A 14538-nucleotide genomic window follows, 5' to 3' on the forward strand; every position below is an offset into this window, starting at 1 on the left:
ATAGTATCTTTATAAATTTTGTTCTATTAAAAATAAATTATTTTTTTTTGTTTAAATGTACATCTAAATTCAAATAAAACAGACATTTACAATGAAATATATTTTTATTTATTATTATTATTTTGATAAGGGTATTTTGATAAGGTACTTGGTAATAATGAAAATTAAAGAAGGGGTACACAGATATCTGAAGTTTCAGAAACACTGATCTATCCAAATATTTAGTCTGAAACATAGGTGTATATTAAGCTGTTCGTTTTCTTAAATTCTGCTTCAAATTTGGATAAACGAAACAGCGTGATATGCACTTACATTTTTTTCAGCGTCATTTCAATTTTGAATGTGAAACATATTGAGTGTATTGTGTATTCTGTGTTTAAGTGTTTAAGTGACTGGACAATTTTTGACTTTGTTTTTAATTGTGTACTTATTTTTGATTTTTGATAGACAAATAAAATTTTAAAGATAATAGTTAATAAATTATAAACATATTAATCAGAGGCGCATTTTGCTAAAATGCCAAAATCGCTCGTGGCAGCATACTTTACATCTTACATTGCCCTCAATAATTATAGTTTACCTTTAATTATCAAATTTTCAAATTATTGTATAAATTAATTATTTATAGTAAAAATCTGTAGAAGGCAACTGTTTTAAATGATTTTTTAAAATAAGATTTAATTATTTTAAAACTCTTAAAAATAATAAATTAATTCAAAATTAATAATTAATAGAAATAGAATAATTTATCAATAGGAAATTTATTGTCATTTAGATCAGTAATTTGAAAGAGAAAAAGTTATTGGGAGCTATTTTTCTCAAAAGGAAGAGCAAGTAAAGAAAGCAACAAGCGATATAAGGAGATTTGGAATTTGTGTGAGCAAGGTGTGCTCACCTTGCTCATACAAAGAGAGTCAGGAGCAGGTTTTTTTCATGGAGAGTGAGCAGTGATTGGAATACAATGTCCAAGAGTGTGATGAGCGACGAGACAGTAAATATATTTAAGGCCCGGTATGATAAGCTATGTGTATAATAGTAGACCTCCCACAATGAGTCTTTGACTCCATGAAGGTTTTTATAATAATAATAATTATTATTATTATTATTATTATTATTATTATTATTATAAATCTTTCACATATCCACAAAGTTTTCTTATCCCACAATTTTCACATATCCACAAAGTTCACTCTCCCTGTACTAATGTGCATTATATTATTAGCTTGCTGAATGAATTTTGTTACCTCGTATTTATGAAGGTAAGTTTGTAGTTAAATATGTGATTTATCTTAGTAATGATTTTTTAAATAAATTATTCATTTCATTTTCTTTGTAGATATATAGCCGTGTTGTTTTTAACTTGTTATTTTACGAACTCTTGCATATATTTGAAATTGTGCCCATTGACTACTATATTGAGTTTTACGTTAATATTAAACAAGGTAATTTTTAATTTTATTTTGCTAATTTAGTTTGTTTTCTTAATGCAGTAAAATCGGATAAAAATTATTTTGAAAAGAGGCTAGACATGGCAAATGACAATTCAATTCTAAATTTTTTACTTTGTTTTGGGCCCATACTTTATGAAAAATAAATAAAGTTTTTTTATGATTTCAGAAACAGACAAAAATGGCAGACCAGAGAAACAAAATGAAAACCCTTTCTGGTCAATCAATACAGAGAAAGACAAGCAGAACGAGAAGTTATTCGAGCTTGGCAAGAAAATCAATTACGGAAATTTTTAAAATTATCAGAAACAACAGTCAGTGAAAGAGACATTCCTGTGGAATGTCTCTTTCACAGGAATGAGACATTCCTGTGGAATCCCCCACTGACAATGAGTCTGAAAATTCGAATTTGTGTTTAGATGATAATCAGGCTCTTGAGAAACATCCAATAGCTTCGACTTCAAATACAAATACCTCAACACTAAATTACGAGCTTTTTGACGATCCAGCTTTATGGCCAAACTTGTCCAATTCAATAATTGATATATTAGTAAAACGAGGTTCCTCCTGCTGAATCAAAAGAGACTTTTTTCCCAAGCGATGAACATAATAGAAGTTTTCATGTATTGCATTATAACAGGATTTTGAGTAACGGAGAAACCATTAAAAGATCTTGGTTAATTTACTCAAGTTCAAAAAATGTAGTATTTTGTTTCTGCTGCAAATTATATTCTAATATTCGAACTATGAACTTAATTTCGGAAGGAAATAACGATTGGAAACATATGTCCCAAGTTCTTCAGTGCCACGAAAAATCTCAAGAACATTTTAATAATTTTGAAAAATGGATTGATTTGGAAAAGTGTTTAAAAAATGAAACTACAACTGATCACCATCAGCTAAAATTACTCAAAAAAGAACAAGAACACTGGATGCATGTTTTAAAATGCATAATATCGGTTATTAAATTTCTTGCAAAAGAAAACATTGTGTTCAGAGGAAGTTCAGATACTCTATATACAAATAATAATGGAAAATTTTTGAAACTGATTGAATTATTCACCGAATTTGACAGCGTATTACAAAAACATGTAGAACGCATAAAAAAAAATGATGAAATTCACGTTCATTATTTAGGGAAATGTATAGAAAATGAAATCATTAATATATTGAGTAATGAAATTTTTTAAAAAAAATTTTATCTAAAATAATGAATGCTAAGTATTTTTCAATAATTGTTGATTGCACCACTGATATTTTGCGGCAGGAGCAAATGTCCTTAATCGAAAGATATGTTTCTATAAAAGAAAAAAATGAAGAAACCCAAGATATTATACAAATAGAGGAAAGATTTCTAGATTTTATTAAAATTAATAATACAACAGGAAGTGGTATGACTGAAGTAATTTTAAAATTATCAGAAGAAAAAGACTTAAATATTCAAAATATCCATGGTCAGGGATATGACAACGGGTCAAATATGAAGGGGAAGAATGCAGGGGTACAAACACTTTTAAAGAACAAAAATCCTAGAGCATTTTTTGTTCCGTGTTGTACGCATTCCTTGAATTTGGTATTGAGTGATGCAGTAAGCTGTAATGTAGATACGGTTTTATTTTTTGACATTATTCAGTCAATCTATAATTTCTTTTCTTCATCAAGTCATCGATGGGAAGTTCTAAACCACATCTAAAATTTTACTTTAAAACCTTTATGCACAACGAGATGGGATCGCATTGAAGCTGTAAAAGCAATACGAAATCAAGTAAAAGAAATACATGAAGCTTTAATTTTCATCACAGAAGATGACAGCTAATTGGGCAACAAGGCATTAAAACAAAATTGGAAGCTAGTTCATTAGAAAAAGAATTAATTCTTCCAAGTTTATATTTGGCACATTTGTTTGGTATGACATTTTAACTGAAGTCAATGCATCTTGCAATATTATGGAAGCCTTGAAATCATTAGATGTCACTAAAATATTCTTGACGTCATAAAGAAGCGAAAATAATTTTTTGAAAGTTAAGCACCAAGCTCATAACTTTGCCCTAAATATTGGGTTAAATGCTGATTTCCTAACTAACGACAGCACACGAACTTGACATGTAAAAACTCAATTCGATTATGAATGTCCTGACGAATCAATTACTAATTTTGAGCGACAGTTTCAAATTAATTTTTTTAATGTAATTCTTGATTCAGCAATAACATCAGTTACTGAAAGATTTGAACAGCTAAATAAATATGAATCAATTTTTGGATTTCTCTTTAACATTGGTAACTTAAAATTTCATAATGATACAGTAAAAAAAGCTTGTTTCGACGTAGAAACTGTTCTGTCTAATGGCGATCAAAAAGATATTTCAGCAATAGATTTATTAGATGAATTAAAGATATTGTCTCGGAGGGTATCAAATAATTATTCTCCCGAAGTATTAAATTATATTTGTGCAAATAACTGCATAAGTCTTTTTCCTAATGTGTACACATCACCACGAATTCTTTTAACAATCCCAACTACAGTTGCAAGTGCAGAGCGCAGTTTTTCTAAATTAAGACTTATTAAAAATTATTGAGGTCCACAATGTCCCAAGAGAGATTAGATGGCTTAACCAGTTTATCTATTGAAAGTGATATAGCCGAGACATTAAATCTAGAAGTAGTAGTAAAGTCTTTTGCCGAAATTGAGGCTAAAAAGGTTTCTTTTTTTAAATAATTAAAACTGTTAATTCTTGATTTAGATTTTTTCATATTTGTTTTGTCATATTTAACGTGATTTATTTGGTATTTATAAATTGTGTTAAATTATGTACTCATTATATAATAAACAAAAATATTTTATTTATTTATTAGTATTATTTATTTATTCACTATATATATTATACACACATATATATATATATATAATTTTTATATATACATATATAATTTCGATCAAAGGGTGGAAAAAAAAAATCTAGCCCACACTCACAAATTTGCTCGGGTCAGCGCTGATAGTTCCCAACAAGTTTCGTAAATCATAGGATTTACATCTTCAGGGGTAAATAGTATAACTTAAAGTTTAAACAAGAGAATTAATAAATACAAATCATAACCATCTGGCTATTCATAAAACTCAAATAACAGAATACAGATATATAACGTTATTGGCGTTGAACAATACTGGACGATGTCACGTGTTCTTGTTCTCGTTCATACAGTCCAAGCTCAGATTGAAGTAGATTTTTTATTAGAGCTGACCACACTTGATGGAGAATTAAACCTTGATTTTTATTGCATTGGGTTGGGTTTTTTAGCATATTAGCAGCTTCTTTAAATTTTCTTATATAACTGTTGTTTTCTATGTATGACATTGTCGTTTTTTGTCAGAGTACGTCGTGTCCAGTGGAAGTGGTATGGAAAGCAAGGCCCATTTTTTGTTCTCTTTTGTATTGTACATCTTTTTGGTGTTTAGACATGCATATTTCTCCAGATCTTCCTGTCTGTCCTACGTAGCAAATCCCACAAGAGCAATGGATTTTGTAGACTCCTGGTTTTTTAAGATGATGATGAAGTAGTTTTGGTGGATGTAGGAATCTTGAGATATTTTCCATAGGAAGGAAGGCTTCTTTTACGTTGTGTTTGTTCATTAATTTGGCTAGCTTACCTGTAACATTTTTGATATAAGGAAGCAAGATTGCGTTTTTGTAATCCTGTTTTATTGTGTTGTTAGTTGAACAAGAAGAAAATAGAAAACTTCCTTTTCTAGATATTCTATTAGAAGTCATCATCATCATCAAATTACTGCCATGTACCCTCAAGAGGTATCCAGGATATGATAGTACTACATGAAAAAATTACATCATTACTAACTTCCTATCTACAATTTTCCTCCAAATCAGTCTGTTACTTGTCAAGACTCAAACATTATCAGATCTTATATTTCTATCATCTAAGGCACTTTGTACTGTATCAATCCATCTATATCTTGGTCTTCCTCTGGGTCGTTTTCCTGTCAACCTGGCAGAGAACACTTGTTTTGCTAATCTTTTCTCTCCCATTCTATTTAAGTGACCATACCACCCGAGATTAGCTCTGCTAACGCATTCCTGAATGCTGACAATGTCAAATTCTTTCCTAATATCCTCGTTTTTAATATGATATTGCCATTGATGCCATCAAATCTTTCTCAGGACTCTCATATCTGCGGTCTCTAGTCTTTGGTCAAGTGTTTTACTTCTGACCCAGCTTTCAGATCCATAAGTTAAAACTGGTTTGAACACTGTCTTGTATACAGCTAATTTAGTGTTCCGACTAATTTCTCTCTTATTCCATATGAATTTATTCAATTGACTTCCCACCATACCAGCTTTGCTGATTCTGTTGGCTATTTCTATATTGAATTTACCATCTTCACTAAAAATCATGCCTAAGTAGCTGAAATGTTTTACTTGTTCCACAGATTCTCCATTCACAACACAGTTGACATTTTCAATGATTCTGCCTATTTTCATTGTCTTTTTATTGCTGACCTTCATACCATATCTATTAGAACAGTTATTCAATTTAATCAGAGAATCTTGCAGACTTGTAGCAGATTTATTTAGAAGTATAACATCATCCACATAAAGCAAAGAGCTGACATTAACATCTCCAATTTTGATATCATGTTTGATATCACTTTCCTTCATAAAGTGATCCATATAGATAATGAATAACAGAGGGGATAATGTACATCCTTGTCTCACACCAGATTTAACATTAAACCAACTTCCTGTACTTCTTTCAATTCTAACTGCTGACTTACAACACAAATAAAGACTAAGTATTACTTGATATAATGCCCCATTGACACCATATAACTGCAGCATATTGAATAGCTTCTCTCTTGGCACCTTGTCATATGCCTTTTCCAAATCGACAAAAATTAAAATACAGATCTTTGTTATATTCCCATGCTTTCTCTATTTGTCAAAAAGTGAAGATCTGATCCTGACAGCCTCTATTTCGCCTGAATCCAGCTTGTTCTTCCACAATTCTTCTTAACTGTTTCTCAAGTATACTTGCATAGATCTTGCCAGGAACACTCAGTAGGGAAATACCTCTGTAATTCTCACATTCAATTTTATTTCCCTTTTTATATATGGGTACTATGAGAGCTCTACTCCAATCATCGGGAATTCGCCCTCTGCCCAGGCTTTTTGAACTATGCAGTGCAGCCACTGTAAGACTTTTATACCATCATATTTCAGCATTTCTGGTCGAATATCATCTACTCCAGCTGCCTTTCCACATTTCAAGCCTTTGATGGCTTTTTCTACTTCAAGTATGGATATGTATTCCTGACTGTATGCCTGTCGAGTGTTTTTTACCACTGTGCTGTCATCACTGCTTGTTTCATTTAGCAGTTTTTCAAAGTAATTACTCCATACTTCAAGGATATCTTTTTCTCCTGTTTTCATGTCACCTTTATCATCTCTAACTCCTTTTACAGCACTATTTCCTCTATTCCTAAGCTTCTTCTACAACATCCAGAATATTTTGCCACCTTCTTGATATTTATTTTCTATATTCTTGCCAAAGTCCTCCCATGACTTTTGTTTAGCTAGTTTTACACAGTGTTTAGCATTCTTGCATTTGTTTCTATATTCTCTAAGAGCACAAGCTGACTTATTTGCCAGGAACTTTTGATATGCTTTCTTCTTTTCCTTCACTGCCTCTTTAACTTCCTGTGTCTACCAGGGAGTTCTGATTTTTTTATCCTTGCAGACGACCTCACCACATGCCTCTCTGGCAGAATCAATCACTGTTTTCTTCAGAGTTTTCCACTGAATCTCCAAGGTTTGATTCCTGTTCTCAAACTCTTAAATTTTTTTTTCAATAATCTTTCTGTATTTTAGTCTACAGTTCACATCTGAGAGCTGCTCAACTTTTATTTGCTTTAAAACTTTCTTACATGTTATTCTTTTCAATTTGAAATTCAATTTTATCCTGCTCAAGACTAAATAGTGATCACTTCCAATTTCAAATCCTCTGTACACTCTGGTGTCCTGCACCAGGGAGAAAACATCACTATCAACAATAACATAGTCAATGAGACTTTTCTTATTCCTAGCCTCTTCTCTCCATGTGAATTTGTGCACATTTTTATGGTGGAACATGGTGTTAGTAATAACCAGTCCATGTCTTGAGCAGAAATCCAACAGATATTTGCCATTATTATTAGCTTTGCTATTTTCTCCAAATTTTCCCAAAATATTTTTGTATGTCTCACAAAATCATTTCCTACTCTGCTATTTAGATCCCCAACAAGGACCAACTTTTCCTTTTTCATTGTGTCAGTTGCTTTTTCTAAAGCATCAAAAAATTCCTCCACTTCTACCTTAGTAGAACCTTCTGTGGGACCATAGGCACAAATAAGTCTCATTGTCCAGTTCCCCATTCTCATATTTGCCCACATTACTCTACTTGAGACCAACTGCCATTCAAGAAGATTAGCTTGTATTTTGTGTTGAATACTATGGCTACTCCTTCTTTTCCTTGATTGTCATTGCCTGAATATAACATTTTGTATTTATTGCTCAGAAAGATCTCGCCAGTTTTGGTCTTTTTTGTTTCAGTCACTCCTATTATGTCGAACTGGTACTTATCTAATTTCTCAGCTAGCTCCATTTCTTTGCCATTCAGGCTTCTTATGTTGATAGTACCGATCTTTAACTCTGGTGATGTTGAGTTGGGGTTTGTTTTCAGATTTGTTCCAGTAGCTGACTTTTCGCTGTTCGCCCTGGTTCCCTGGCAAAAACAACGGGGGGCCTTGTTTAACCGGGTGATGCCCCAGCTGGCATGAAATTAGAAGTTAATTTCATTACTATTAGAAGTTAATGAAGAAAATAAGCTCTCCTTCTCAGTATATAGGAAGCCGACCAACACAGGAATATTTCTAAATGCAGCCTCACACCACCATCCTTCACAAAAAAATAAGCTTAATTAAAACTCTTCGAGACAGAGCATACAATTGTTGGATCCTACTTCTTCTTAATCTGTACCTTGGATCTGACATGATTACAATTACGATGGTCTTAGAGTTGATTTCTAATTCAAATATAGAGAAAATTTTTATTTAAAGACTGCACCACTCTATATCTGAATTAGTTCAAGAATTGAAGATAAATCAACCTTCAACTATCTCTCCTTAAAATATATGTTGTTATTATATATACTGGCCGAGTATATTTAACTAACTTAATTCACCCGCTTTGGTTCGAATATTTTATGAATGGTGCAGTAAAAGAGATTCAGGCAAAATACAACTCTAGATAAACAAAAACAAACATTTAATTTTAAAATCACAAATTATACACTCAAGATTAAATCACTAATTAAGTTATTAGAAACACTTCAGCCTTCCTGGAAATACAGTCATGCAAACTCAGACAATAGTAATTCTGCTATCTCTACTTTACAGTCTTCTCACAGTTCCTTAAGTTCCAAAATACAATAAAATCGCAGTAACATCGCTTTACAAGCAAATACTTTTAAATTTTCACTTCAGTTAATCTTCGCGATAGTTACTGTTAACATAAGGAAATTCTAGGATGAAACTCACACACTTCTCTGTACAGAAATATTAAGGTTGGAATAATCTTACCGATAATCCTTTATCTTCATCTACTTATACACAAACACTTTTTATAACTGTAAACACTTAAACAGTATACGGCACTCATTAAAATAAATCTTCTAAGCAATAACTGAATTAATCGTCGGTCACTACACACATAAACAAACGTTGTTGCATAAAGTACTACTGATCAGTCATGAAATAAGGCAACATATAATAATTCCTTAACTTGAGGTATTATATGCACAGTTGTTCATTCCTCCAGCATTCAATTTAATCCTTTAGGTACTATAATTCTTGACACTGCTATCATTAAACACAACTCTGTTGCCTCTACTTATTCTCTAGTTGCTTCGTGCTATGCTTTAAGTTTCCGCGTGTCCTTGAAAGGTCGGCCCTGAAATTAAATCTCAACTCAAGTAATCGCTAGTCTATCCGTATCACTTAGCTATCTTCCATAGATTTATTTGTTATTCCGAAACTTTTATAAACTAACCGCTTCTCGACTAGTAGACTTTATTTAGCTGCTTGAGTGACTTGCTGACTCGCTATTATCGCAATGTGATTCCCCAATGCCGAATGCCCGATTCCAACCTAATGCCAATCTCTCTCTAATAAATCTCTAATCTCCTCACTCCCCTTTTTACCAGCTTTCCTCGCTTTTTATATCCGTTTTTCCCGCCTAAATTGTTCTCGAGATCTCTTTAACTCTTTTCAATAAACCTTCTCCTCACGTTGTGTTCCAATTCTCGCACTCGCTTACTTCATGCGTTTCCATGACAACAAAACAAAATATAATAAAATTGAGCTATTACATAACGTTAAACTTTACAAACAGGAATAAATAGAGAATATTTACATTTCAAATAATGCGCAGTTAAAATATTGAATACAAATTCTTATAACATTATCATAGTAATAATTAAAATAGCTTAATAATATTTAATACAGTCTTTTCATTATTAACACATATCTTTGATTAAATAATTAAATATTAGACAAAATTAAAGTAGTTATATGAATATTAAATTGTAAAATAAGTTGTTTACATTAAATATTATTTACAAGTCTAGCCTTTGTGATGGAAGATCATGTTGGATTCTGAAGCAAATAATAATTACTCTAATCTCTACATAATCAGAATCCAACACAATATCTCCAGCACACAAGAAAGATGAAATGAAGAACTAAAATACTTAACACAAATCTTCCAACAGAATGGGTATGAAACAAAAACCATCAAGAGAATCCTTAAAATGCCTCCAACTAACAACACAATAAAAATCAAGATTTAATTCTCCATCAAGTGTGGTCAGCTCTAATAAAAAATCTACCTCAATCTGAGCTCAGACTGTATGAACGAGAACAAGAACACGTGATATCGTCCAGTATTGTTCAACGTCAATAACGTTTTCTATCTGCATTCTGTTATTTGAGTTTATGAATACACATGGGGTGCTTAAGGGTCAAAGCTGTATAACTGAGAGGAGACTCCACATAGCTTTTAAAGGAATGCGGTGAACCAACCAGGGCTTCTGACCTAATGTTCAATCCTCACCTTCTCGTGGTGCGTGGTGCACCCTGTTGGATATCTACTTGGATACTGAATGAACGAGGATGGGCTGGCAATTTGGGATTTAGCCAACCAAATTGAATTATTATTGGTTAAACCAAAATAAAAAATGATGGTACAACATGACAAAATTTCATGCCGGCTGGGGTGTGGCCTGGTTAAACACGCCCCCCCCCCCGTTGTTTTCGCCAGGCAACCAGGGAGAACAGCGAAAAGTCAGCTACTGGAACAAATCTGAAAACACACCCCAACTCAACATTACCAGAGTTAAAGATTGGTACTATCAACATAAGAAGCCTGAATGGCAAAGAAATGGAGCTAGCTGAGAAATTAGATAAGTACCAGATTGACATAATACGGGTGACTGAAACAAAAAAAGACCAAAACTGGCGAGATCTTTCTGAGCAATAAATACAAAATGTTATATTCAGGCAATGACAATCAAGGAAAAGAAGGAGTAGCCATAGTATTCAACACAAAATACAAGGCTAATCTTCTTGAATGGCAGTCAGTCTCAAGTAGAGTAATGTGGGAAAATATGAGAATGGGGAACTGGACAATTGAGACTTATTTGTGCCTATGGTCGCACAGAAGGTTCTACTAAGGTAGAAGTGGAGGAATTTTTTGAGGCTTTAGAAAAAGCAACTGACACAATGAAAAAGGAAAAGTTGGTCCTTGTTGGGGATCTAAATAGCAGAGTAGGAAATGATTGTGAGACATACAAAAATATTTTGGGAAAATTTGAAGAAAAGAGAAAAGCTAATAATAATGGCAAATATCTGTTGGATTTCTGCTCAGGACATGGATTGGTTATTACTAACACCATGTTCCAACATAACAATGTGCACAAATTCACATGGAGAGAAGAGACAAGGAATAAGAAAAGTCTCGTTGACTATGTTATTGTTGATAGTGATGTTTTCTCCTTGGTGCAGGACACCAGAGTGTACAGAGGATTTGAAATTGGAAGTGATCACTATTTAGTTTTGAGCAGAATAAAATTGAATTTCATATTGAAAAGAATAACATGTAAGAAAGTTTTAAAGCAAATAAAAGTTGAGCAGCTCTCAGATGTGAACAGTAGACTAACATACACAAAGATTATTGAAGAAAAAATGAATGAGTTTGAGAACAGGAATCAAACCTTGGAGATTCAATGGCCTTGAAGAAAGCCCTGATTGATTCAGCTAGAGAGGCATGTGGTGAAGTTGTCTGCAAGGATAGAAAAATTAGAACTCCATGGTGGACACAGGAAGTTAAAGAGGCAGTGAAGGAAAAGAAGAAATCACATCAAAAGTTCCTGGCAAATAAGTCAGCTTGTACTCTTAGAGAATACAGAGACAAATGCAAAAATGCTGAACACTGTGTAAAACTAGCTAAACAAAAGTCATGGGAGGAGTTTGGCAAGAATATAGAAAATAAATATCAAGAAGGTGGTAAAATATTCTGGAGGTTGTTGAAGAAGCTTAGGAATGGAGGAAAGTGCTGTAAAAGGAGTTATAGATGATAAAGGTCACATGAAAATGAGAGAAAAAGATATCCTTGAAGTATGGAGTAATTACTTTGAAAAACTGCTAAATGAAACAAGCAGTGATGACAGCACAGTGGTAAAAAACACTGACCAGGCATGCAGTCAGGAATACATATCCATACTTGAAGTAGAAAGAGCCATCAAAGGCTTGAAATGTGGAAAGGCAGCAGGAGTAGATGATATTCGAACCAGAAATGCTGAAGTATGGTGGTATAAAAGTCTTACAGTGGTGGGTCTGCATAGTTCAAAAAGCCTGAACAGAGGGACGAATTCCCGATGATTGGAGTAGAGCTCTCATAGTACCCATATATAAAAAGAGAAATAAAACTGAATGTTAGAATTACAGAGGTATTTCCCTACTGAGTGTTCCTGGCAAGATCTATGTAAGTATACTTGAGAAACAGTTGAGAAGAATTGTGGAAGAAAAGCTTGGTGAAGAACAAGCTGGATTCAGGCCAAATAGAGGCTGTCAGGATCAGATCTTCACTTTATGACAAATAATCGAGAAAGCATGGGAATATAACCAAAGATCTGTATTTAAGTTTTGTTGATTTGCAAAAGGCATATGACAAGGTGCCAAGAGAGAAGCTATTCAATACCCTACAGTTATATGGTGTCAATGGGGCATTATATCAAGCAATACTTAGTCTTTATTTGAGTTGTAAGTCAGCAGTTAGAATTGAAGGAAGTACAGGAAGATAGTTTAATGTTAAGTCTGGTGTGAGACAAGGATGTACATTATCCCCTCTGTTATTCATTATCTATATGGATCACATTATGAAAGAAAGTGGTATTAAACATGATATTAAAATTGGAGATGTTAATATCAGTTCTTTGCTTTATGCGGATGATGTTATACTTCTAAATATTTCTGCTACAAGTCTGCAAGATTCTCTGAATAAATTGAATAATTGTTGTAATAGATATGGTATGAAGGTCAGCAATAAAAAGACAAAGACAATGAAAATAGGCAGAATCATTGAAAATGTCAACTGTGTTGTGAATGGAGAACCTGTGGAACAAGTAAAACATTTCAGCTACTTAATCATGATTTTTAGTGAAAATGGTAAATTCAATATAGAAATAGACAACAGAATCAGCAAAGCTGGTATGGTGGGAAGTCAATTGAATAAATTCATATGGAATAAGAGAGAAATTAGTTGGAACACTAAATAAGTTGTATACAAGACAGTGTTCAAACCAGTTTTAACTTATGGATCTGAGGGCTGGGTCAGAAGTAAAACACTTGTCCAGAGACCAGAGATATGAGAGTCCTGAGAAAGATTATAGGCGTGAACAGATGGCATCAATGGCAATATCATATTAAAAACGAGGATATTGAACTTGACATTATCAGCATCCAGGAATGCGTTATCAGAGCTAATCTCAGGTAGTAATGTCACTTAAACAGAATTGGCAATGAAAGATTAGCAAAACAAGTGTTCTCTGCCAGGTTGGCAGCAAAACGACCCAGAGGAAGAGCAAGATATAAGTGGATTAATACGGTACAAAGTGCCTTAGACGATAGAAATATCAGATCCGATATTGTTGGAGTCTTGACAAGTAACAGACTGAGTTGGAGGAAAATTGTAGATAGGTAGTTAGTAATGATGTAATTTTTTTCATGTAGTACTATCATATCCTGTACACCACTTGAGGGTACATGACAGTGATTTGATGATGATGATGATGGTGATGAATAGCCAGATGGTTATGATTTGTATTTATTAATTTCTCTTGTTTACACTTTAAGTTATACTATTTACCCCTGAAGATGTAAATCCTACGATTTATGAAACTTGTCGGGAACTATTATTTCAGTATGTTGTATAACTGAATAATAAAAAATGTGGTGTAATCACCGAAATATGTCTTTTGAAATAAAAATAAATTAAAAAATGTCTGAAAAACAACCAATAAACCAAAGAGTAAGACAGAGATGCCCTCTGTCTCCAACAGTTTTCAATATTTATATGAATGAAATATTAATACAGTGGAACACCTTAAACAATCCAGGTATAGAAATTTCCTGGAATAACAAAATAAACACACTGTTATTTGAAGATAATCAGATAATAATATCAGATAAGGAAGACAATTTACAAAGAGCAATATATAATTTAAACATTACAGTAGAACAGTTTGGGATGAAAATTTCCATTGATAAAACTAAAATAATGGCATTTTGTGGACAAACTCCAGTTAGAAGTAAAATAATTATTAATAATAAAATAATAGAACAGATAAATATTTTCAGTTATCTTGGATGTGAAATATCATATGAAGGAGAAAAAGACACAAAATTGAAAACTTAAAAATTTTTACAGATTATAAGCCTGATAAATAGAACACTCAATCAAAATATTGTACAAAAAGAAACACGCTT

General features: G+C 32.7%; 1 protein-coding gene across 2 annotated transcripts in view; it reads right to left on the reverse strand.

Annotated features, from left to right (window-relative positions):
* Window positions 1-14538, reverse strand: part of APP-BP1 (Nedd8-activating enzyme E1 regulatory subunit APP-BP1) — a 316563-nt gene that overhangs the window by 84144 nt on the left and 217881 nt on the right. The gene's annotated exons all lie outside the window — the stretch shown is intronic.

Source organism: Typopeltis vanoorti, chromosome 9 (assembly GCF_054136105.1).
Source record: "Typopeltis vanoorti isolate ZY-2024b chromosome 9, IOZ_Tvanoo_1.0, whole genome shotgun sequence".
Lineage (NCBI taxonomy): Eukaryota > Metazoa > Arthropoda > Arachnida > Uropygi > Thelyphonidae > Typopeltis > Typopeltis vanoorti.